We start from the raw sequence: 23,956 nt of genomic DNA, 5'->3' as shown, positions 1-23,956 counted from the left end.
GCTGTCCTAGGAGGTTTTGAAGCATGTCCTACTTCTAGGATATCACCCAATTCCTCTTCCTTTTACAGGTCCATAGTGTTGAGCTAAAATGTCACTGCGAGGCCCTGGTGACAACAGAAAGGCCCCTCCTCTCCATGAGGAGTTCTGGCCTTTTGTATTCTGCAGAGCTGAAGTTTCTACATTAGAGCTAGCTGGGCAGTGGCTAAAGAACAATTCTAACCATTTGGGAGGAGATCAAAGGTCAGCCTCTGGTTGCCTCCCTCCACCCCCAGGCCTTTGAGCAGGTGACCAATAAACATGGTATCCATCCCAAGGCTCAAGGGTCAAGCGTCATACCAGATGCCACAGGGACCCAACTCCCAGCCTTCCTTCCTGAGCAGGGCTCTATCAGATACGTAGTGATTATCTAAGCCAGCTTTCCATTCCATAGACACCAGTCCCTAGCACTCACCTGGCCTCAGGGTCCGGGACTCGGATCCTACCATGCCACCATGGCCACAGCTCTGTCAAAAGGCAACTTATGTGGATGTGCTGGCTCAATGTGTTGGCCAACCTAAACCAAAAAACAGAAAAACACTGAGTTCCATAAAATGGCTGGGAATCAGGAAATTTCAAACTTCTCCAGTGCTGGGGTATAGCTCAGTGGTATAGTCTACCAAGTGTGAGCAAGACCTGGGTTCTGTCTCCAGCACCCACAATAGAAGAAAATGTCTCCAGCCACAGGAATAGTAAATTCTGCCATTGCTGCCCTCTTCAACAGGAACCTAGACAAACAAGCAAACAATTTATAAGGCCTCATGGACGTGGTTAATCTGTGAACAACACCCTAGACCTATCTTCGAAGCTCTAACAAAAGGATGACAACACTGAGTAACAGGCGAAATCCAGATAGTTCTCATTTATCACCCAAAACACACAGTAAATTGTCCTTACAACGAGCCAGGAGTAACAGAATGGTTAAGACAGGAACTGATCTAATGTGGGCCTGGCCTTGGGGAAGACCCCATTTTATAAAACAGAGACCTGATACATCTGATACTCAGGAAACCCACCCAGTACCCAGACCAGTGGGGTCCCCGCTCTGAACCACCACCAGTGCAGAAGTACAGGCTTGTCCCTGAGGATCAGGAGGGGCACAAGTGCCCAGGGAAGAAGAGACTGTCTGCTATATAGATGAAACATATGGCTGAAGTCCAGAGCTATGGGCAGAGTGGCTCCACGACAGGCCGGAATCTGTGGTGTCAGGGTGGGTCTGTCCCTCTTTTAGAATTTTATCACCTGGCAATCAATACCACTTCTGTTCTCTTTCTTTGTGTCCATACAACTGCCAGGAAAACATACTACTAAGAAACTAGCTGGGGCTGGAGAGATGGTTCAGGGGTTAAGTGCACTGACTGCTCTTGAAGGTTCTGAGTTCAAATCCCAGCAACCACATGGTGACTCACAACCATCCATAATGAGATGTGATCCCTCTTCTGGAGTGTCTGAAGACAGCTACAGTGTACTTATGGGTAATAAATAAGTAAATCTTTAAAAAAAAAATCAAGCTTTAAAAAGCAAAAAGAAACTGGCTTTGTTTTTAAAGGAACGGCTCAGCAGTTAAAAGCACTGGCTACTCTTGTAGAGAAGCAGGGTTCAATTCGTAGCACCCACATGGTAAACATACATGTAAGAAAAACACTCATGCAGACTTTTACAAAGAAACCTTTTCTGTTTAATGTCAGTTTATAATACAAGATCTCACCATATAGCTCTTACTGATCTAGAACTCAGAGGTCTGCCTGACTGCTTCCTAAGTGCTACGATTAAAAGCACGGACCACCATACCCACCAAGAAGTCTTTTTTTTTTAAAACACGGTTCAGTAATTTGTAAAATATTCTCACAGGAAAACTTGCCTACTAAAGCCATAAATGAATGCCAGGGAGACCTTAGGGGTCAAGGAGAACAAGACTCCCCCCCAGGTAGAGACCCTTGCCACAGACGCTGCCAGGGCCCTCCAGCTAGTGTAGACTGAGAAATCCAACACATGCTCTTAACCCTCATTTGCCTGACCAACCAAGTCGAAGCTTTCAGCCAGAGGCAGGAAAAACCCTAGTACGGTGTCCTAACACCTGTCCCTCTTCAGGATCAAGGCCAGCACAAACAGACCCCACCCTATGATGATTTCAACTTTACTATGGAACAAAAGCAACAATTTCTATAGCAGCCACCTTTCAGCTCTGAGTCTCAACTTGTTCCCAGGCTAGCAATATGCAGCCTGATCATGTCTCAGGTAATAGCCAATACCCACACCTCCAGCTGACAGTCCCACACCCAGGAAAGAAAGGAGTGAAATTGCATATAGAAGACAGAGGACAACTTTCAAAAGCTGGTTCTTCCCTTCCACTATGTAGATTTTAAGTATTAAATTCAGGTTGAGTGGTCAGATGGTGGTAAATCTTACTAAGTTACCTTGCCAACCCTTGTTTTTATGGTCTCAATTTGTGATGGTCTGAGTTATCAAGACCCTGGCCTGGGTCAGTCACAGGCCATTAGTGTGCAAAGTCAGTTGTGTTTCCAGAAACACATCAGTCAGTAGGAAGTAAAGACTACAACAGAATATGTTTACAACAGCATAAAAACATGATGCACAAGGGGGAAAAACCCTACAGTCATGTTAAAGTCCTGGCACTCACCTGAGACAGGAAGACAGTCTGACTCGAGAACCAGAGATTTTTGTCTTAAAAAAAAAAAAAAAAAAAAAAAAACACACACACACACAACCCAAAAAACACACAGCTAGGATATAACTCTGGCAGAGAGCTTGCCTGGCAGTAATCAGGCCTGGGTTCCATCTCCAACATCACAAAAGTAAACAAAGTAAATGGAAAGAAATCCCTTATTCATGGTTGGGGGGACAAATTCTCTTCCCACTGACCTACAAATACAATGCATCTGCTATCAGAAACCCTAGGCAGAGGCTGGGCACATAATTGTGGCACAAGTGCTTACCACACAAACGTGAGGACTCACAGCCTATAAAGAAGCTGGATATGGTGGCATACTCTTATACTCTCAGAGTGGGGAACAGAGGCAGGAAGGAGGATCCCCTGATTTTAAACCTAAAATCTCTCTGCACAGCCCTGAGCTAGCCTCAAACTCATTGCTATCCTCATGCCTCTATCTGTTGGAATCAGAGGTATACATTAGCCTCCCTAACTCACTTCTGCTAGTTCTGATATTAAATATGTGCTGAATGTCAGCCACTTCTCTAAGTGGCCACACTGTCCTCTCTGCTAGGGTGAGGGCTGTTTCTGAACTGGGTTCCTTATTTCAAGAAGCTTCTAGACAAGCAAGATAGCTTAATAGGTAAAGGCACTTACTACCAAGCCTGAGTATCTGAGTTCAGTCCCCTAGAGTCACATGGTAAATAAGAGAATCAATTATCACAAGTTGGCCCCACCCATGTGTACAAGCACACACACAAACCATGTACATTCTTAATCTATCTATCAATGTATTAACAGTTGACTAGACTAAGTCCCCATCCACCCAGATAAATCTCAATTTTGGACTTCTGTCCCAGTCTTATACACCAAACACCCTTTCGCCATAGACATTTCACATCTGAAACAAAACCTCTGCAAAGATGAACTTTCAAATCCAGGTCATCAAGACGGACGCCTGCACCTGTAGTCACAGCCACACAGGAGGCTGAGGCAAGATTGTCTGAGCCAACAATAGACTAGCTTCAAAATAATAAAAATAAACACCAATTCCCCACTCTAAACTGAGAAAGGCCTAAAAAAAAAAAAATAACTACCAGGCCACCATGACACTTAAAAATCTTAGAAATGCTTAATCCACATAGCCTCACCACATTCCAGAAGCCCCTACCCAAGAGAAGTGCTTGAACTTAGCCTATTCTGCTGCCTCCTGCTGTACCTGCTAGTGGCCCCCAACCCAGTCTGTTCCAGAGTTTCCCAGGAAGGCACCCTCGGCCCACCCCTACCCAGTATAGCTCCGTGTCTGTGGACCTTCCCACCAAGCAATAAGGCACAGGCTGTGTGATCAGATTCTGCTTGGCTTTGGTTCAGAAACCTAGAGCGTGTGACACACAGCTAGTGCTGTAAGTTTGTACAAGGCTGGGATGAAGGAATCAGTCTGAGGAACCCAGTGCACCAGCCCCTCTAGTCAATGTGAATCTCAGGAGAAATGAGTCCTAGTAGAACCCACTTAGCATTCCCAGAACAAGGAGCATTTCTTGAAACTAATCATGTGATTACCACTGCACCTCACTAACCGGGCTCGGAAAGCTTTCCTGTTTTTATGCCAAACTCATACATTTAAAACAATATCAAGTAACTCTTAAGTGCACAATTACCAGCACTTTACCTCCACTGATAGATCATTAGGCTTTAGCTTTGACCCTGCACCTGGGTCCTCTGCTCATACATACGCCCTTTTCCTATAACCCACACTGACCCTGTGTCCTATGTGGAGAGAAACCACACTTTGACAGGAAGGTCGCCATGGGAGCCACGGTCATGCAGTCAAGCCTTGGCACTGTGGCTGCCCCATCTTTTGCTGTCATTTGATCCTGGGGGAGGGGGGAGCGCAAGGCCTGGAGGATGCTCCTTTCAACTCCAGGATGGACGGCAGAGTAAGAGCCCCCTAGGTTATTATACTCACGGCCAACACAGGAGACAACACAGGTGTTTGAAGGCACTGGCACTTGACAGGAAGAACTGACTATACTACACTCTTGGGCCTGGACCTGTATGAGTGTACCCCTCTACTCTCTGTCCACCACCTGCCCTCACTGACACAGGGCAGTGCAGTCTGCACTCAAAGCATCTACCCACTTCACAAGGTTCACCTGGACCCTCTCTACGAGTAGAACTCATGACACCAGAAAGGGAGAGACCAAGGCAGGTACAAGTAGAACACCAAAGGAGGCACCACAGTGGTGGAAAAGGATTAGGTCAAACCAAGACTCAAGCCCCACCCCCTTTATTTTTAGAAACAGTCTCTCTTCTCTCTCTCTCTCCTCTCTCTCTCTCTTCTCTCTCTCTCTCTCTCTCTCACACACACACACACACACACACACACACACACATCCCTCAAAGATCGGCCTGCCATAGCCTCTTAAGTGCTAGGATAAAAATATGTGCCACCATACCCAGCAACACACAGACTCATAATTCTTTTCTCATTTTGCTTTGCAAGACATGGTGTCTCTGTCTGTGTAGCCCTGGCTGAGAACTCACTCTGTAGACCAGGTTGGTCTCAAACTCACAGAGATCTGCCTGCCTCTGAAGTGCTGGGATTAAAGGTGTCTCCTCCTCCTCCTTCTAGCTGGGGCTTCACAATGCTTAATGTAGCCCTGATGGCCTAGAACTCCCAGTCCCAGTTCCTCTATGCACACTAAATATGTGCTCTATTGCTAAGTTCTGCTCCAGCTTACATTCAGCTTCCAACTTGGGGATTGACGCCTGCTACCCACTTCAAGCAAACAGTTTTCCTGGGACACAGTCACAGCCAATGCTCCCTGTGTCTACCTACAATGAATGACAGAGCTGAGCAATGGTGATACACTGCAAGAGTAAAACCAAAAGCACTGAGGAACCTTCCCTCTGAGGGCTAGCAAGGAGCACTTTGGAGCTGTTCAGGAGAGGAGCAGAGGGAGCCCAGCCACAACAGCACAGGGCATAGTAGCATAGGCTCCAGTTCCAGGTCACCCCCAGAGAACCTGAGCAGTGCTTGCTCTCCCTAGGGCAAAACGCCTTGTTAACCAGGTCCCCAGGGAGCAGGGACATATCAGACTAAGCAAACTGGAGACTTAGAGAAACAGTCCCCAGAAAGCAAAGGAGCCAGTGGGGAAACTGGCCATACAGCCCATGCTCCTGGCAATGGAAGCTCTAGCACTAGGGGAGGAGAACGGACAGAGTCCTAGCACCCACAATCCCTGGCTCACCTTGTCCTCCCCTCACCTATGGTAATAAAGGCGTAACAGAGGATGGCTCATCTCCTCACAGTGAGTCAACACGGCCTCCCTAATATCCTTGAAGACGGACAGACAGAAGATGGAAGACATGGGACACACATACACACACACACACACTCATCATGACTCCAGTAAGCCAGTCTCTCCCCTACTTGCTTCTCACACCTGCCCATGTCCCTGCCATGCAAATAAGCCCACTCCTGCCTTTTTGCCCCTTGTGGTGCAAGTCCCTGTCACTGGTAGTAAGCACTACCCAACCAGCACACCCAGCCAAGTTAAACAGATTGGGGTGTAGCAACAGTTAGGACCATGTCCTGTCCCTGTACACTGTTGTCAGCACCCACAAACAATGTTTCCATCACAAACTTGGGGCAAAACCAGTCATAAACACAAACTCCGTCTTTCCTCTGAATCCAAGGCAGTCATGTGGGCCCCAGCCCCCAGCATGAGTGTGTGCCTCCCAGAGAGCAGCTGTTGCTTCAGCCTCTCTCACAGCTGAAGGTCCCAGAGGCCCAGCCTTGAGTCTAGAAAAGCCTCCTCCCTGTGACTGCTGGGAACTCACTGCTGTCTTGGTACTGGTTGCTGTCATAATGTACACACACCCTTTTTCTTTTTTCTCTCTGCAATGCTAGAAATGGACCCCAAAGTCTCTGCTTTGCAAAGCAGGCAAGTGGTCTGTACTGAGCCCTGACCCAGCACCCCTCCGTTCTTACTGCAGAGGTACAATATCCCACTCAATGTCTCACAGATGGGAAAGCAGGAACTGTCATCACACTCTCCTTCCCTACTAGCCATCCTAAAGGTTCAAATACACTTTTGGCCAGTTGTGGCTCTCAATGACCCACAGTCCTCCAAAAAAGCCCACCTCCCTCCTGTAACTCCCTCAGTACTGTGCTGTGACCCAGTGACAGCCTGTCTCCAGGTAGGACCTCGGTAGGACACCTCTTCCTCTTACTGTAACTACTGTGATTTAAAGCCCTTCCTCAGATCGCCTCAGCTCCCATGTGGCTGTGGACGGCCCTCCCAATGTCCAAGCAACTGCTGGGAACTGCACACACCTGCATGTTGAAATGTACAGAGGCCAAGGTCTGTGGGCCTCAAAGGTCTGAAGTTTTCAGCACTGAGATGCTCGCTATGTGAAAACCTTGTCAGACACCTGAAGAAAGTGTGACAAGAAAAAGTGGAAATGGCTTCTTTGCCAGGAAGCTGAGACTGCTCCCCCGTGATAACTCCTTTCCCCCCACCCCTTTCCTGGCATGAGGTTCTCAAAGTCCTTAGGACCTCCAAAATGTCCATGTCGTGGAAGAGGCTCATGTGCTGGCTAGGGATAACTTAGCTGCCCACTGGATCCCTGGGTGGGAAAGCAGAGGGGCTGGAGGCTAGAGGGTCCTAGTTCCAAAAGTACCAGCGGCTGAGCCTCTGTCAGAGAGCTCCAAAACCTTAGCACTCTGAGAACTTCCAGGCAACAGGACACAGGAAGTTCCTGGAGAGTGGTTGCCTGCTGAGCCCTGAAGCTCCTTCTCAACATTGCAACACCCACACTGAAGAGAAACATGTCTTCCTGAGTTCTAAAAGCTGCTGGAGGAGGAACCTTGGAACCTAGACTGATAAACAGTCATCAGAAACCCAGGAGAGCCACACTGGGTAACAAGGAGGGGAGCAGCCTTGAGAATAATAAGCCTTAGCCCAGTGGGAACGAACACAGTCTCCAGGGAGCTGTTGTGGGCAGAGAGCTGAATTACAGGATGTCCTGCTGGTGTGTGCTGCTCAAGGGCCACATGTTGAGGTCACTAAGGACTCAGCCTGAAATGTGGAGACAGTCTTCCCTGACTGCTCTCTGCAAGACACATCAGTATGTAGCATATTTCCAACTACCAGACACACTGACAAATAGCTATGGAAAAAAATGATGAATACCTGTAACACCCCCCCCCAAGCAGGGCTGTTGGAAGACCGAAGACTCTCCCCAATATTTTCTGGTGGTTAGAGGGGCTTGAGGAGGAGCACCCCACCAAGCTGGAGGAAGTGTATCTAGGTCCTGCCCCTACAGGAGCTAAAGAAACACCAAGGAATTTCTGTGCTCCAACACTCTACCTACGAGATGATGTCACAATGAACCTTCTAGAGCAACAAGCATTTCTCTAAATCTAAGGCCTTCAACGTGGTATCTTAGTCTCTTCCTAAACTAACCCTGGCAGACAGATCCATGTTCTCAATAGTTAGATTATTTTTGAGGTCATATTTTTTGTGCAGTAAATGCACACAAGGTAAAACTCTTAATTTCCCCCATTTCAGAGACTTACTATAGTCCAAAATAGCCTCACCTCTGCAGTATGGAGATTACCCTGCTTCACCTGGTAACCAAGCCAGGCTTATTGTAACCATTCTTAAATGTGTGGTTTAGCATTATTAAAAATGTTTACATGAGGGCCAGGTGGTGATGGCACAACCCTTTAACAGAAGCACTGGTAAGGCAGAGGCTGTAAGAAAGCGGAGTTCAAGGCCAGCCTGGTCTACAGAATGAGTCCAGGACAGGCAGGGCGACACAGAGAAACCCTGTCTTGAACACTCACCCAGAAGAAGCTTACATGGGCCAGTTAGATGGCTCAGCATACAAAGGTTGACAAGCTTGACAACTGAGTTCAGCCTCCATGACCCACAACACCTGAAAGATGTCCTCTAAGCTCCTCCCATGCCCACATTCAATGAAGTATAAAAAATAAAGAGTAAAAATATTACCATGGTTTACAGAACTTGTAAAAGTCAAACTCCCCACTCCCTGGCCAGTCTCTGGCACCTCTCACTGCCTTCTATCTGCAAAGACAGCTTTATTCCAGGGAACCACACAGCTTGTGTCCTGTGTCCTGGGGTCTGAGCCATGTCTCATGATTTCAAGGTTGAGCTACTTGTGTCACTGAACCCTCCTGGACCATGCATGCACAGGGATATCACAGTGCAAAGCAGGGCCGAGGACCTGTTTCTATCAGATCATAGCCCAGACAAGCTCCAGCATCAACCAGTCCCTGCAACTTCCCAAATGCATTTCAGAAAAGGGCCCAGGAAAGCCTGTGGCTGGTGTTCTGAGAGCACTGCCCAAGCACCTTGGTCCTTGCCTTCCTGGACAGCCCCTGCCTACCACAGAATTCCAATGCTCTGGGAGCATACCTGCTCCAGCCTCACCTTATAGCACAAGCAAGAGAAGGCCAGGATACCAGTAAGGAGAATAGAGAGGACCACTTTGTCTTAGCCATACTCTTCCCTTAAATGGAAACCCGAGCATCCCAAATCTCCTGGAAGCCTGTGTACAAAATGTGCACTAAACAGAGAGCCAGCACCCAGCACAGCCCCCATCAACTGACACCAGGGAGAGGGAAACAGGAGCATCACAATGCCCAGCCTCGACCTGGAATCCTGAGCAAGGCAGCCTATCCCACAGGCTGAATCCAGCATGGAGGGTATGTGGAAAACTCTGTAAGAGTCCCCTGCCTGCACTGCATGGTGATGCTACCTACCAATGCAGCGCTCATCAGGCTTCCATGAGTTCACAGGCACAGCCTGAACTAGAGTAAAACCTTGCCTTAAAATTTTCCTATTTTATGGGTATTTTGCCTGCCTATATGCCATGTGTGTGCCTGATGAGGTTAACAGGGTTTTTGAGACACCATGAGGACATTGGAATCAAACCAAGATATTCTGCCAAAAACAGCCAAGGCTCGAGAAAAAAAATCCCTCATTTTGCGAAATTATCTCTTATAGTCACCAAACCATCTCTCCAGGCCCTATCTAAAATTAAAAATAAAAGCCAACTGTAGCGACGCATTTCTGGAAAGCTGAAGGCGCATTTCTGGAAAGCTGAAACTCAAAGGCAGGCAGGCAGGCAGGCAGGCAGACAGGTAGAAGCTAGCTGAGTGTGGTGGCACAGACCCTTAATAACAGCACAAGAGGCAGAGGCAGATGGGTCTGAGATCAAGCCGAAGAGAGGGAGAAGGGAGGGCCTGCGATGGATGGTTTAATAATCAGTCAACAGTCAGTCAACAATTGAGTCTAGCACCAGGTGAGGTGCTGCTAAGAGGACGGGAGGCTCCTTGAGGCAGGTTCACTAGCCAGCAGTCAGACAAGTCAGTAGAGCTACAGGCTAAGCAAGCAAACCTGTCTCAAAACAAAAGGTGAGGCTCACAAGATGACTCTAGGCAAAGGCACCAGTCACCCCGAATTTAAGCCCTGTAACCTGCATGGTGGAAGGTGAACCAACTTCTGCTAATTGTCTTCTGACCTTTCACATGGGTAAATACGGCAGCACACACATTTATTAGTTTAAGGATTCTTTTTTTAGAGACAGGGTCTCACTATGTAGCTCTGGCTGCCCTGGAACTCAGAGATCCTCCTGCTTCTGCCTTATGAATGCTGGGATTAAAGTCATGTGCCACCATGCCCACCCAAAAACGTCTTAAGGTGAGGCAGAATTTAAAAAGACAACCATGACTCTGGTCTCCATTTGTATGTGCAAACTGCCTCTCTCTCTCTCTCTCTCTCTCTCTCTCTCTCTCTCTCTCTCTCTCTCTCTCTCACACACACACACACACACACACACTATTTTTATTCAAACGTATGTATTCACTCACTCATTTACTTTTAAGGCAGGGTGGTTTATATTCAGCCTCAGATGGCCTGAGATTCACTATTGATAGAAGAGACTGGCATTAAACACACAAAGATCCATCTGCCTCTGCCTCCCTGTGCACACCTAGTTTATTTTTATGTGTATGGCTGTTTTGCCTGTATGTCAGTGTGTCACATATGTTTCTGGTGCCCACAGATGTTAAAGAGGGCATCAGATCTCATGGAAGTAGAGTTACAATCTGAGTCACAATGTAGGTGTTGGCAAGCAAACACAGGAGCTATGTAAGAGTAGCCAGTGCCCTTAACCCTCTCAGGCTGCCTGGGCTCCCCTTTATTATATTTCTGTGTGGGAGCATGAATGAGGAGGCCACAGGACTTCTTTTACTATGTGGGACCCAGGAATTAACTCAAGCACCTTTACCTACCAAGTAACTTTACTGTCCCACAAAAGCTTATTTAAAAAAAAAAAAAAGGCATGTCTAACTAAAGAAAGGGAAATTTATTTACAGTCTAGAGTAAGATTGTTCCCACTTAACTCCCACCTCTAGAAAAATGACCTTAGCCTCCACCTCCTCCATTCCCAGATGACAGGAGCTGGTACCTGTAAACAGCTGGACAGACTTGCACCCTTAGGAACCTCTGCTAACTCCAATCTCAAGTATCCACCAGTTTGGCAACACTAGACAGAAAACAAGTAATTTAGTTCTACATGCTAATAGACCATAAGGGTTGGTCTTCTGATGCCTATAAACACTTTTTGATGCCCATAACCAGAATCAAGGGCTGCCAGCATCACTCACCTGGTACCTAGGAGGTACAAGCAAAACCCACCCACCATTAGGAAGAACTACCATCATAATCCTCAAGGTCTCCATTACTGTTACCCTATCACATAAGGATACTTCCCTTGATACCACACTTGACAGGTGAGAAACCCAAAGCTAAATCACAGCCACTGCCCAGGTCTCTCAGGTATGGGGCAGTGGTAGAGAGAGTGGCACTTGAAGGCTTAGGTTCTACTCCTGATTCTGATGAGACAACGCTCTACATAGCCCAGGCTTGGGGGCTCTAATCAGACTCAGGGACTGCTACTGATCAATCCTCATCTCTTGTTTTAAAATCCGTGAGTCCCAGAAGCACAGTCAACCACAACCACCAGCCTCTGTTGATAAGACACTAACTGCCTACCAGCCTACAAACAGAAAGAGATTTGGAGACTTAAGAGACAAACCCCAGGCTGGTTCATAAGCTAACAGCCATCTTTACCTTCATCTCTAACAGGCAACACAAACAATACAGCTCAAGACAGCACAGAATTAGGATCACACAAGGTATGTGTTCAGCCACAAGTGGTAGGAAACTGAGGCAAGAGAATCAAAAGTTTAAAACCAGCCTGAACTACACAGGGAGACCCTGTCTCAAGAGGGGGAAAGCTGTACACAGACAACATCTGAGGATAAGTGGTCACCACAGCATAGCTCATCCTAGCCTCACCCCCATGGTGATCACTCCTATGCTACTGTCATTTTTAACTCAACTCTCCTACCTACAACCACATCCCTTCCCCACTTTCAAGCCAGTATCCTGGGAAGAACACCTATCTTTCCTCTCAAGTCTGCCTAAAGAGCAGACTCAAAACCATCTGAGCAGTTAATGAAACCATCACAAAAGCTACTAGATAACATGTTTCAGAGAAATTTTCTTGTGTGTGTACACATGCACACACGCATAATGTCTAAGTGTGTGAATATAGGCACAGAAGTGCCATGTCTTGCATGTGAGGGTCACAGATGATTTCAGCCCTCACCTTTCATCTCAAAGTAGCTCCTGTTACTGTTGCTGACAGCAGACTAACTGGCTGTGTGAACCACGAGTCTTTCCTGTCTCCATCTCATCACCCCATAATGAATGCTGGGATTACAGAATTTGCTCCTGATTAGAATGCAAACTCAGGTCTTCATGCTTGCATAGCAAGCTCTTCACCCACTGGTTCATCTCTCTAGTCCCTATTTTATCTTACATGCCCTGGGTCTGATATGTGTACACTGGAAGAAAACCCAAGTGCTCTTTAACTTCTGAGCCATCTCTCGAGCCCCATCCTACCCTCTCTATGGCAGTAAGGTGTGCATGTGCCAAAGCACAATTTGTAAGAGTCAGTTCTCTCCTTCTGCCATGCAAGGTCCCAGGCATGGAACTCAGGCTGACATGTTTGGTAGCAAGCATCATCATACTAGCTCCTTCCCTGGGTCTTTCTGGAAAAGGCTCCAAAACTCAAATTGGACACCAGAATCAGTGGCTCATGCATGAAAAGTTTGAGTCCAGTCTGGTCAGGCCGGGCAGTGGTGGCGCACGCCTTTAATCCCAGCACGTGGAAGGCAGAGGCAAGTGGATTTCTGAGTTCAAGGTCAGCCTGGTCTACAGAGTGAGTTCCAGGACAGCCAGGGCTACACAGAGAAACCTTGTCTCAAGAAAAAAAAAGACAAGACTCTATCTAGTATCCCCGAGCCTCCCTAGACCCTGGGCTTGCTGGAAAGCTCTTTTCCCAGCTAAGGTAGGGGCTGGGTCCTACTAATTTGACAGAAAAACTGAGCAGGCTGTTCCTGCACATGCAAGAGACCTGCCATAATTTTCTCACAACTCTCCCCACACAGAGCACTACTGTCTAGGGAGGAATGATGACTACAGACTAGACTGTAGTCTCCTCCTCCAGAGTCATATTCACTCCCGGAGCTCACAAAGCAGATGGTCACATGGGTTCACCACATTTCCACTCAGGGCAACAAAGCAGGAAAAGGCCACCAAGAGCTGTGGGCTATCTCATTCACATCTAGCCTCACCAAGACCCAAGTCTTCTTCCCTCTGCCTAACTACCAATTTTGCACCCTAAAACTCAGACTCAGTCTTGGGATCTGTATTACCCGTCAGTCCCCACTCAAGTGCCATCCCAAATTGCCTCCCACTGATCTTCCTGTCTTATGGCACTCTGTTACACCTCTTCCCTTTCCCCAGCTCACTGGCCTCCAAGGCCAAGTGAGGGCATCTTTACTAGCACAGGATCTCAGGGCTCAACAGAGGCCAAGCCTGGTAGTTGTCAAGCAAACAGACAAAAAAGTCTCTAGTCTCTGACTCCAGTTAACCATCACCAATCTGCCCAAGGTGTCTGACAGGGATCTTCTTTTATTAAGGCAGACAAACCCAAGGTCATGAGAGTACCAATCTGTCTTCACCAATGGTCTTTCCTCCCCTGCACAGAAGCCCACATAGTCCTGTGCAGGTACACTTCAGGTTTTCCCGTGTAAATGCTCAACCATGACACAACAGCCTGTGCTTCCCAACACCTGCCCATTACACTGTCCATAAACCCTAGATCCGGAGGGTGAAGTGGCTACTCCACCACTCCTAAGAAACCATATCCCTGCCTAGGATAGTGAGAGAGGGTAACACAGAAATGCTGGAATAATCAGAGGCTTCTCACAGCTCAAAAAAGTAGCTGGGTAAGGACTGGGAACACATTTGTCTTCCTATCATCCACCCCAACCTGCCAGCTAAGCAGCTCTGTGCAGACTCTTAGCTGCTCTCCACCCAGTTACTTCACAGTGGGAATAACAAGCAGGAGCTGGACCACACTCCAGGACCACAATGGTAGCTGAGGCTTTCATATGTCCATGGAATTTTTGTCTTTTCTTTTGAGGTGTTGAACCTTAGAGCTCATGTGTGCTAGGGAAGTGCTCTTTATCCCTAGCCTCTGGTTAAGTAACTTTTAAAACACCAACAGTGGCGTTCCATGAGCAGCTTCTTGTCCTTCCTGCTTCTTCAGTTAAATCATGACGACATACAGGAAGCACCCATCACTGCCAAAATGGAGCAACCTCTAGGCCAACTCATTCCACAACAAGCTCCTTCCCTGGGGCCACTTGTCTTTGTTGCTTTCTATCTCTGAAGAGAGAAAACCCCTCTGCATTCCCTACAGTCTCTAGCATCAGAAAGGTCACCTTCCCAACCCCAAACCAAGAACCTGGCTTCCCTAGAACCCCTGAGGCCCCTTTGGCGCCATGTGTCTTTTGTGACACCTTGAGGAGTACCCACAATGGGCTTTTCCAGACATAAAAGCCACTCAAGAGGGGCAGCCTGATATGCAGCATACACAGGGCCTGGGGCTCTAACTCTAGCACAGATTAGGGGATTATGCAAAACACTAGCCCTCTGCCAACATTACCCTCAGCAGGATGTGCAAAGCTAACCTCCCCCTGGACAGACTTGGGCACTGTCAGGGCTGTGTGGGGCTGACAGGTACTCTATTGCGTCTCCCCACTGACAGAGCTAATTCTGGACCTCAAGTGTGCCTACAGTTAGGTGCATTTTCTTTTTTTGGTTTTGTTTTGTTTTTTTCCAAGACAGGGTTGTTTCTCTGTGTAACAGCCCTGGCTGTCCTGAACAGCCCTGGCAGACTGTTCCAGGCTGGCCTCGAACTCAGAAATCCGCCTGCCTCTGCCTCCCAGAGTGCTGGGATTACAGGCGTGCGCCACCACCGCCCGGCTTACATTTACTTTCTTAATGAGACAAGGAAGCACTGCTTAATCTTTGACCCATCACCCACTGGACTTCTGGGATAGGAAGGCCCGCGATCCCTGAAGCAGCCCTGCATGACAGGACTTCCTCCTCACATCCTGTCCTCTTCTCAGCAGACACCCACAATGGCCTCAAGTTCAAAAGCAGACAAGGCCAAGAGAAAGGAAACTGGCCAGTGGACCTATATAAACAAACTGAACAAACCTAAAACAAATGACAGGTCAGACAGACTGACCAGAGATATTCTAGGAGGAGCCAGCTGCCAAGCTCCTTTCTACTACAAGTCAATGGTGGGAAGTCTCTCTCCCTTTTGCGCTTTAATTTCCAGTTTGAAGAGTGTCTTTGCTCACACAGAAGTATGGAGTATGGGGTTCAGCAGAGCAGAACACAAAGGAAAGCCCATGGGGCTGCTACATCTGCTGTCCAAAAAGCTACTTTAAAAAAGATGTGTGTGTGTGTGTGTGTGTGTGTGTGTGTGTACACGCCAATACAGGTGCATACAAGCCAAAGTGCATGTGTGGAGGTAAGGGTCAGCCTCAGGTTTCAGCCTTACCTTCTCAGTGCTGTGTGCAGTAAGATAGCTAACCCTTGGGTCTGGAGAGATGGCTCAGCGGTTAAGAGCATTGACTACCCTTCCGAAGGTCCTGAGTTCAAATCCCAGCAACCACATGGTGGCTCACAACCATTTGCAATGGGATCTGACTCCCTCTTCTGGAGTGTCTGAAGACAGCTACAGTGTACTTACATATAATAATTAATAAATCTTTAAAAAAAAAAAGATAGCTAACCCTTGAGCCTCCTAGGATTCTCCTGTATCGACTCCCATCTCTGTAGGAACATTAGGATTACAGGTGCATGATCTGTGTCCAGCTTTACCCAATGAGCTATCTCCTTATGCCCAAGAAGGTACTCTTTATTTCATTGTGGTGCTAGGCCCAGGCCTGAACCATGTTAGTACCATTAGTCACTTCCCTGGACCTAACAGTTTCATTTCTAATGAAACAACCTGATAAATATAATCACAATGCCCCTCACACTCAGGACCTAAACTTCAAAATGGCCAGCAAGAGCTACAGGCCTGGCAATCGGAGTTCATTCTCTAGACCCCAGTCAAGGGTGGAAGGACAGTCACGCCCAGTTATACATCATGCACAGGCAATAATGAACAGCTAGGTTCCGTGACACACAGCACTCGGTGCAAAGACAGCTCAATCTCTTTGAATTCAAAGCCAGCCTGCTCTATACAGTAAGTCCTAAGACAGTCAGATACATAGAAAGACCATATTTCTGGGGCTGGAGAGATGGCTCAGCAGTGAAGAGCACTGACTACTCTTCCAGAGGTCCTGAGTTCAATTCCCAGCAACCACATGGTGACTCACAACCACCTGTAATGGGGTCTGATGCCATCTTCCGTGTGTCTGAAGTGAGCAAACGTGTACTCAAATACATAAAATAAATAAATCTAAGAAAGAAAGGAAGGAAGAAAGGAAGAAAGACAGACGGACTGACCCTACTCAAAAAGCAAAAATAAAGTAGGCCAGGCAGAGTCACCCATTACTAATGTTAAGCTCCTACTTCATCCCCAGGATTTCGCACCAGGAAATGACTTCTGAAGGTGGACAGGAGAAAAGATTGCACAAAACTTTACTGCAAAAACCAAATAACAGGTTGGAGATGAGTCAGTGGTTAAGAGACCTGGCTGCTCTTTGCACAGGACTCTGGTTAAGCTCCCAGCACCCCCATGGTGGTTCACAACTATCTACAACGCCAATGCCAGGGGATCCTACACTCTGTTCTGTCCTCTGTCAGTTCCCAAAGCACACATACATTCATACAAAGACACATTAACAAAGCAAATCAATGAAAAATCTCCTTTGGACATGGTGGTACTTCCTTTAATTCTGGCACTAAGGATCTCTGAGTTAAAGATCAGCCTAGTCAACACAGGCAGTCAGAGCTACAGTGAGCCCTTTGTAAGAAACTAACAAACAAGCGAGCAAGCAAACACTCCTGGAGTAAAGCAGGAGCCATGCGTTCACCTACCAAGCAAGATAGGAAAAAGGCAAGCACACCAAGCACTGTGCCTCCATCAATGGCCGTAAGAGAACCCCAGGACGGAGCTGGCTCCAGACTACCACTTACAAGATTCAACCTACTCACAAGATGGCGCACCAAATGAGACACTGAGAAGACTTGTGTGCCCCTTCAATGACACCCAAGCCAAGTATGCCACAGGGTTAAGTGACTCGACCAATTCAATACAGCTCTAAGTCAATTTGGTTTGGCTAAGCACTCATGGCACATACCTGTGATTCCAGCCTTGAGAAAGCAGAGGCAGAAGACACACCATAAGTTCAAGTCCTCAAGCCTAGGCTACTGTCAAAAAATAGAAATCAGAGACTGACTAAATGGCTTAGAAGGCAAAAGAACCTGTGGCTCAAACACAAAACCTTGAGCTCCATTCCCAGCATCACATAACAAGTAGATCACAGCCTTGCTGGATGCCAGCCAAGGTAAAACAGTGAGCTCCAGGCTCAGGGAGAGACTGTCTCAAAGGACAGAGCACAAGAGTAGATAGAGAACAAGAGCAGCTGTGCACATACATGCCATTTTGCTTTCCTAGTTAAACCTCCAAAAGCAGCTGGAAACAATGTCTCATCTGTGAACAAGAATGAGAATGAACTCACAAGAAACTCCACACCTGAAAACTCAGACAAACAGAGCCCTGGACCTGGACCCAGGTCACCAGCTAGGGCGAGTAGTCAGCTAAGGTGTAAGTGTTCCACAGTGCCAGCTCAAAGGCAACTGCTGCAGAAGCTATGTCTGGAGCAGTGCTGAGGCAGAGCAAGAAGCAGGGTTATCACACAGGGCTCCTTTCTCCTTCAGGATAGCCTGACCAACACGCATATGAGAACCCTACTGGCTAGCCGGGCTGTGGTGGCGCACACCTTTAATCCTAGCACTTGGTAGGCAGAGGCAGGTGGATTTCTGAGTTAGAGGCCAGCCTGGTCTACAGAGTGAGTTCCAGGACAGCCAGGGCTACAGAGAAACCCTGTCTCTGAAACACACACACACACACAAGAGAAGGTTCCTGCTTCCAAACCCTCCACATTCAGGGCTTGAGAGATATTTTACCAATTAAGAGCATTAGCTGTTTTTGCAGAGGACCCAGGTTCCATCCCTAGCGTTCACATGGTAGCTCACAACCAACTGTAACTTCTGATCTCCACAGGCACTAGGCACACACCTGGTACAAACTCACAGGTAAAACATTCATGCACAATATAAAATAAGTAAATCTTTAAAAAAAAAAAAAAAAGGTCAACCTCCACACCGTTGGCTTGTAGTGGGATTCCACTATAAAGAACACCTAGACCAAGGTGGTGTACTCCTTGGGAGACAGGTTCAGGCAGATCTCTGTGAATTAAGAGGCTGCCCTGGTCTACAAACCAAGTTCCAGGCCAGCCAGGGCTACATAGTGGTAACCAGTCTCAAAAATAAAAAATTTGGGGCTGGAGAGATGGCTCAGCGGTTAAGAGCACTAACTGCCCTTCCGGAGGTCCTGAGTTCAATTCCCAGCAACCACATGGTTGCTCACAACCATCTGTAATGGGATCTAATGCCCTCTTCTGGTGTGTGTGAAGACAGCAGACTTATATACATAAAATAAATAAATCTTTAAAAAAGAAACAAACAAAAAAGAATAAGACACTAGCCAGGCAGTGGTGGCAAACACCTTTAATCCCAGCACTCTGAGGTAGAGGCAGGCAGATCTCTGAGAGTGAGTTCCAGGACAGCCAAGGCTATACAGAGAGACCCTACCCAACCCCAACCCCCCCACCCCGAGAGAGAGAGAGAGAGAGAGAGAGAGAGAGAGAGAGAGAGAGAGAGAGCAAGCACTTGCTGAATCTCAGTGATTCCCTGGCGGAGGTTTTGGCTTCGCAGTGAGAAGAGCAGAGGCGGGAACACCATTTATTGACTCTCCCTCCCCTCCCCCTTTCCTCACAGCCATCCTAGGAGATCAAAACCCACTTGCTGAAGCTACATGGCCAGGTAGCCCAACTAAGATGGAAAAGGTTAAACTAAGCATTGGTGACAGACCTCTCTTCAAGCTAGCTGAAGAGCTACCTAGAAAGCTGCTCTCTAGAAGGAACTTAAGAAAAATGAAAGACCGTGGTGCACCCAGGGGCCACTGCGATGCACCACCCCACAACCCACCAGGAGCTACACCATGACAAAGACAGTGAAATAGGAACCACAGCTCCCAAACAGCCCATGGCAGACTTGCCTAGTAAAGACTAAAGCGGCCACCTTGAAGCCAGAGTGCTGAGCTCTCTAAGAAGGCTGCCTCCTTTCCTGACAAGGACAGAGCCAAACTGGCCACTTGGCGTTGTCAGAGGCCTGATAACAACAACTGCAAAGCCGGGAGGTGGAGGCGCACGCCTGTAATCCCAGCACTTGGGAGGCAGAAGTCCCGAGGCCAGCCTGGTCTACAGAGTGAGTTCCAGAACAGCCAGGGCTACACAGAGAAACCCTGTCTCCAAAAGCAACCAAACCAAACAAACCAACAACAAAACAAGTGACAAGGGTGAGGGATGAGTTCCTCAGAGAACAACTCAAAAGGTGACCCTCAATCACCTCCTCGTGGTTTTGGACTTTGCCTCCCTCATCTGGATGGAACAAGAGGCCAAGCTGTGACACAAAGTTGAGGTGAGATTCCACAGGGCACCACAGACATTTGATGATCAGTTCCAGGGTGAAGGTGCTCTATACAGAGTGCATCCCCAACAGTCTCCACTAGGCTGAAGCCCATGTCTATGTCACAGGCGTGACACAGAGACTGAGCATTCCTTATCTCACTAACTCCCAACACAGCCTTTCCGAGCAGAGAGAAAGCACCAACCAAAGGGCGGTCGATTCAGCAGCAGTCAGTCACTTGCAGGGGGCAGTTGAGGCTCACACCCTGGCAGAGCAGGCTAAGTCAGGCCTTCCAGCAGCCTAAAGCACTCAAAAGCACCACCTCAAGCAGGCTGTAGGAACAGACCTATCAAACTAGCCAGGTGGGGTTATGCTCAGGGCTGCAAAGAGCTGCTAGAGGTGTTGCTAACTAATCCTTAAACAAGTGGCCTTTACCCTCTCTGCAGCCACAGCTCCATCTGGTACCTTGATATCTTTGGGGAAAAGTAGCCTCCAGGGTCTTACAACCTCAAACCTCCCCCCACGATGCCTATCTCAACCTGCTAGGAGCTCCCTACCCCCCACCCCAGATAGATGCTCTGGGCCCTGACATAGGTGACATCAATCCTATCATATAAAGAACCCAGAACTGAAAGTAGAACAGAATATGGAACAAAAATCCCTAAGTATTTCATCTGGGAAACAAGCACTTCTTCGAAGATGAGGCCAGAAGACCAGTGCAGCCCACAGAAGTAGCAAGAGGTCCTGGCTGGGCAACATGAGGGCTGTCCTGAGGCTACCTACAGGGATCCACTAAAAGAGATCCTTTGTCTTCTAAAAGAGTAACCTACATTTTCTTCAAACAAAAAGAGGTCACAAATATAGCCTGGAAAGCTCCGGGAGGGGGAGGGGGAGGGACAGGAGACAGCCTGACATTCTGACAGGAGTCTTCTGGTGCCGAACAGAAAGAGCACTCTTCTTTCCCCCAGACTGGCAACACCTACTTTGCTATGATCAGCTCAACCATTGCCTTTGTACTTCAATCCAAAGAATCCACTTTGGTCAGGTGACAATCTATCACCTCCTGAAGCTGCATCCACACTGACCATGACCACACTCAGCCTCAAACTGTGGCGCTGACAACTTGTTCTTCTGGTTCTTAGGAGGAAACCCCAGCCATGCTTCTCTAAGACTGCACCTACCACCCTGTTTCATAATCTCCCCAGCTCTCTACTCTGAGCATAAATTACTTCACTTATGAGGGCAGAGAAAACAGTTCTGCCGCTCTCTGTGAGGGACAAAAACACCGGAGTCTCAACACTCAGCCCCTGTGCTGGAACCAGACTTAAGTCCAACTCTCAGCAAGGCCTCAACACCAAGACTGCTCAAGTCAAGATTTTCAAATTTCTCCAGACAAGGCTAACACTGCTAAATGTGGAGCTGCTTGCCTTTCAGTTAGTTGTCTGTTCAGATCTAGCCAGCAAGGTCCTGGCCTGGGCTCTGTCTGCCTCAGTGATAAGTCCCACTGCTCTCAGGGTACATACCAGCTACCAGCCTGCCAAACCTATTGGGGATGGGGTTGCTGAAGTACCCACATGCAAACACACACACAGAGAGGGGGGGGGGGGGAGGGAAAGAGAAACAATTCCAGCTGCCTTCAGTTCAAGCACTCTCCACCCAGATATTCTCTTGACTGTACTCAACAACCTCTACTTATTTCGTGACACCCCCACAAAGGGAAAAGCTCCCACACCAGGCCCACAAGGTCACACAGCCCTTCTTTCTCTGTCCCCTCTAAGTTTTCTTGGCCCACTAATCTCACTGCACTTCTCCCAAGTAGGGAGTCCTAGTAATAAAGCCAGAGGCACAGTATGCACACCGATATGCACTGAATAAATCAATCTGCAAATCACTACTTGCAATGCCAGAAATTCACAGAATAAATGATGCAGAACAAGTCAGACAGCTAATGGAGAACTGAACATCTAAGTCTTAACAAGGCGCTTTATTACTCAAGTAAGGGCTGAGGGTTGTAACAAGTTTAAGGCCAACCTAGGCTATACAGTGAGCTCCAGGCCAACCTTGGCTGGAATGAGACCCTGTCCCAAAAAGAAACAAAACCAACACAAATTAGCTCATTACTGAGAGTGGAGGTGGGGCAGCACACAGATACAACAGATTCCAGAAAGCTTCTCAAGGAAGCTTGAACCCAGAAACTGTACTGATCTGTCACCATCATTACATGCTTCATCACGGGACCTGCCAAATGACACATTAATAGAGATGACACGACACTAAAGAAATGTCATCAAAGTGGAACTAACAAGGCATAGCGATCAATCAGTAATGCACAAACGCTCCCATTTCCTGAACTACCCAGCTTCCAAGGGGAAAGGCAATCTTTGAATTAAAGAGAGGGTTGGGGCCTGATGATGAGCCGGAAAAGATGCTTGCCCTCAAGCTTATCATGAAAGCTTTCTCTAGACCCACATGGCAGAAGGAGAAGCAACTCCTGAAAGTTGTCCTCTGACTCCACACATGCTCATGAGTACAAACGTACAGAAAAATGGCATTTTTTTTTAATATTTCAGAGTTTTAGGGAGCAAATGAAGGATGAGAGGTGGGCATAGAGTGGGTAGTAGAGGGTGGGTGATTTCCACACTTAACTGCTTCCTCTAGAGAACTCTGGGTCTGAAGCAGGAACTTGGTGGTTGTGCCACTCAAAGGCCAGCTGGATTCTGTTCTCCAGGGACACAAAAAGGTTGGCATGGTGTTGTCACCAGATAACGTAGCAGAGGTACAAGGAGCTTGCCTCATGTCCTGGAGCTGGGGAAAATTCTCACACACAAGCTGAAAACAGCAACATTCCCCAGTTTTAATGCAGAAAAGGATCCACAATCATATCTCTCCACCTTCACTAAACAGCCCCGAGGGAACAACACAGACCCGTAGAAGCTACAACTCCTCAACTGGAAATTAGGTGTTACACACCCTACATCTGAAGGATCATTTTTGGTACTTGCTATACCTGCAAGGAAACTTGGCCCACGAACACTGAGGCCAGGTATAAGCTAAGGGCTGGAAGGTATTCAGTGTAGTGGTGTAATGTTGCTTTAAAGAAAAGTTGTAACCACCGAACCACAGGATGAGAAGAGGGAGACACAGGATCAGCATACAGGATTATGTCCACTACAGTATCTATCGCTTTGAGAATGGACACACATTAACAGGGAAGTGGGAGTGCTACATACTCCAAGAAGACAAAAAAAGTTAATGCCGTCAAGAAAATGTAAGACTCAGAAGACTCACCAGGACTTTGTCCTAAAGAATCCAAAGCCACAAGATAAGAGTGAACTACCTGCAGTGGGTCAGGTATGTAGAACTTGCCGCCTCTGCTAAACTGCAGGGGCGGGGAGGAAACACACCACAGGCTGCCATACAGGTCCTAATGAGGGGTACCCATTCATTTCTGGGTCCCAGGGAGCGCAGATCCGTATCGGTGTCCGGCTGCGGCCTGCCCAGAAGCCTTTCCTTGTTGAAGTGATCAATTCCGATTCTTGGCATTAATCCCTTTAAAAGGCCAGCTGCTGCTGTCTAGTCACTGATGCCAACCCGTTCCAGGTGGAAGAAAAAAGAAATTATTGGAGCCACATCGTAGTCCCGGAGGCAAATTTAAAGTGGAGGGCCATGAAGAAGCCAGGAACCAAGAGAGGGGGAAGGGTCCCGTGGTTCCCTGGGGTCAAGCAGGAAGGGCGCGAGACCAAGCAGGACGGTGGGGGGGGCGGCCCTGCAGGCGTGGGCGCGCGGGGACTCTTATTCTGACACGGGATCCTCCGCCGCCGCAGCCGCCGCCGCCGGATTCAACGCCGCCGCCGGGCTGGGACCCCGACCCTCCCGTGGACTCTAACCCCACGCCACTCGCCCACGTGCTGTGTGCCCGCCGCCCCCCTTGGGGCGGCCTCCCAGCCCGAAAAGCTCAGGAGGCAGTGAGACGGCTCGGCCACTTCCCGGGACCTGGGACCCCAGACCCCAGCCCCACGTGCGCGGGCGGCGGGGAACTTTCCAGCGCCGCAGGCGAAGCGAACCGCAGCGCATCTAGCCG

General features: G+C 48.1%; 1 protein-coding gene across 6 annotated transcripts in view; it reads right to left on the bottom strand.

Annotated features, from left to right (window-relative positions):
* Positions 1–23,956, bottom strand: part of Gatad2a (GATA zinc finger domain containing 2A) — an 86,179-nt gene that overhangs the window by 40,296 nt on the left and 21,927 nt on the right. For 4 of the 6 annotated variants that reach the window (XM_052161856.1, XM_052161850.1, XM_052161854.1 and 1 more), the window contains exon 2: positions 452–553. The exons of the other annotated variants lie outside the window; for them this stretch is intronic. The gene's annotated coding sequence lies outside the window, so the exon portion shown is untranslated. The remainder of the gene's footprint in view (positions 1–451; positions 554–23,956) is intronic. 6 annotated transcript variants of the gene reach the window in all.

Source organism: Apodemus sylvaticus, chromosome 18 (genome assembly GCF_947179515.1).
Source record: "Apodemus sylvaticus chromosome 18, mApoSyl1.1, whole genome shotgun sequence".
NCBI lineage: Eukaryota > Metazoa > Chordata > Mammalia > Rodentia > Muridae > Apodemus > Apodemus sylvaticus.
Note: the sequence above shows the minus strand (reverse complement) of the source record. Positions and strands in the feature narration are given on the sequence as shown.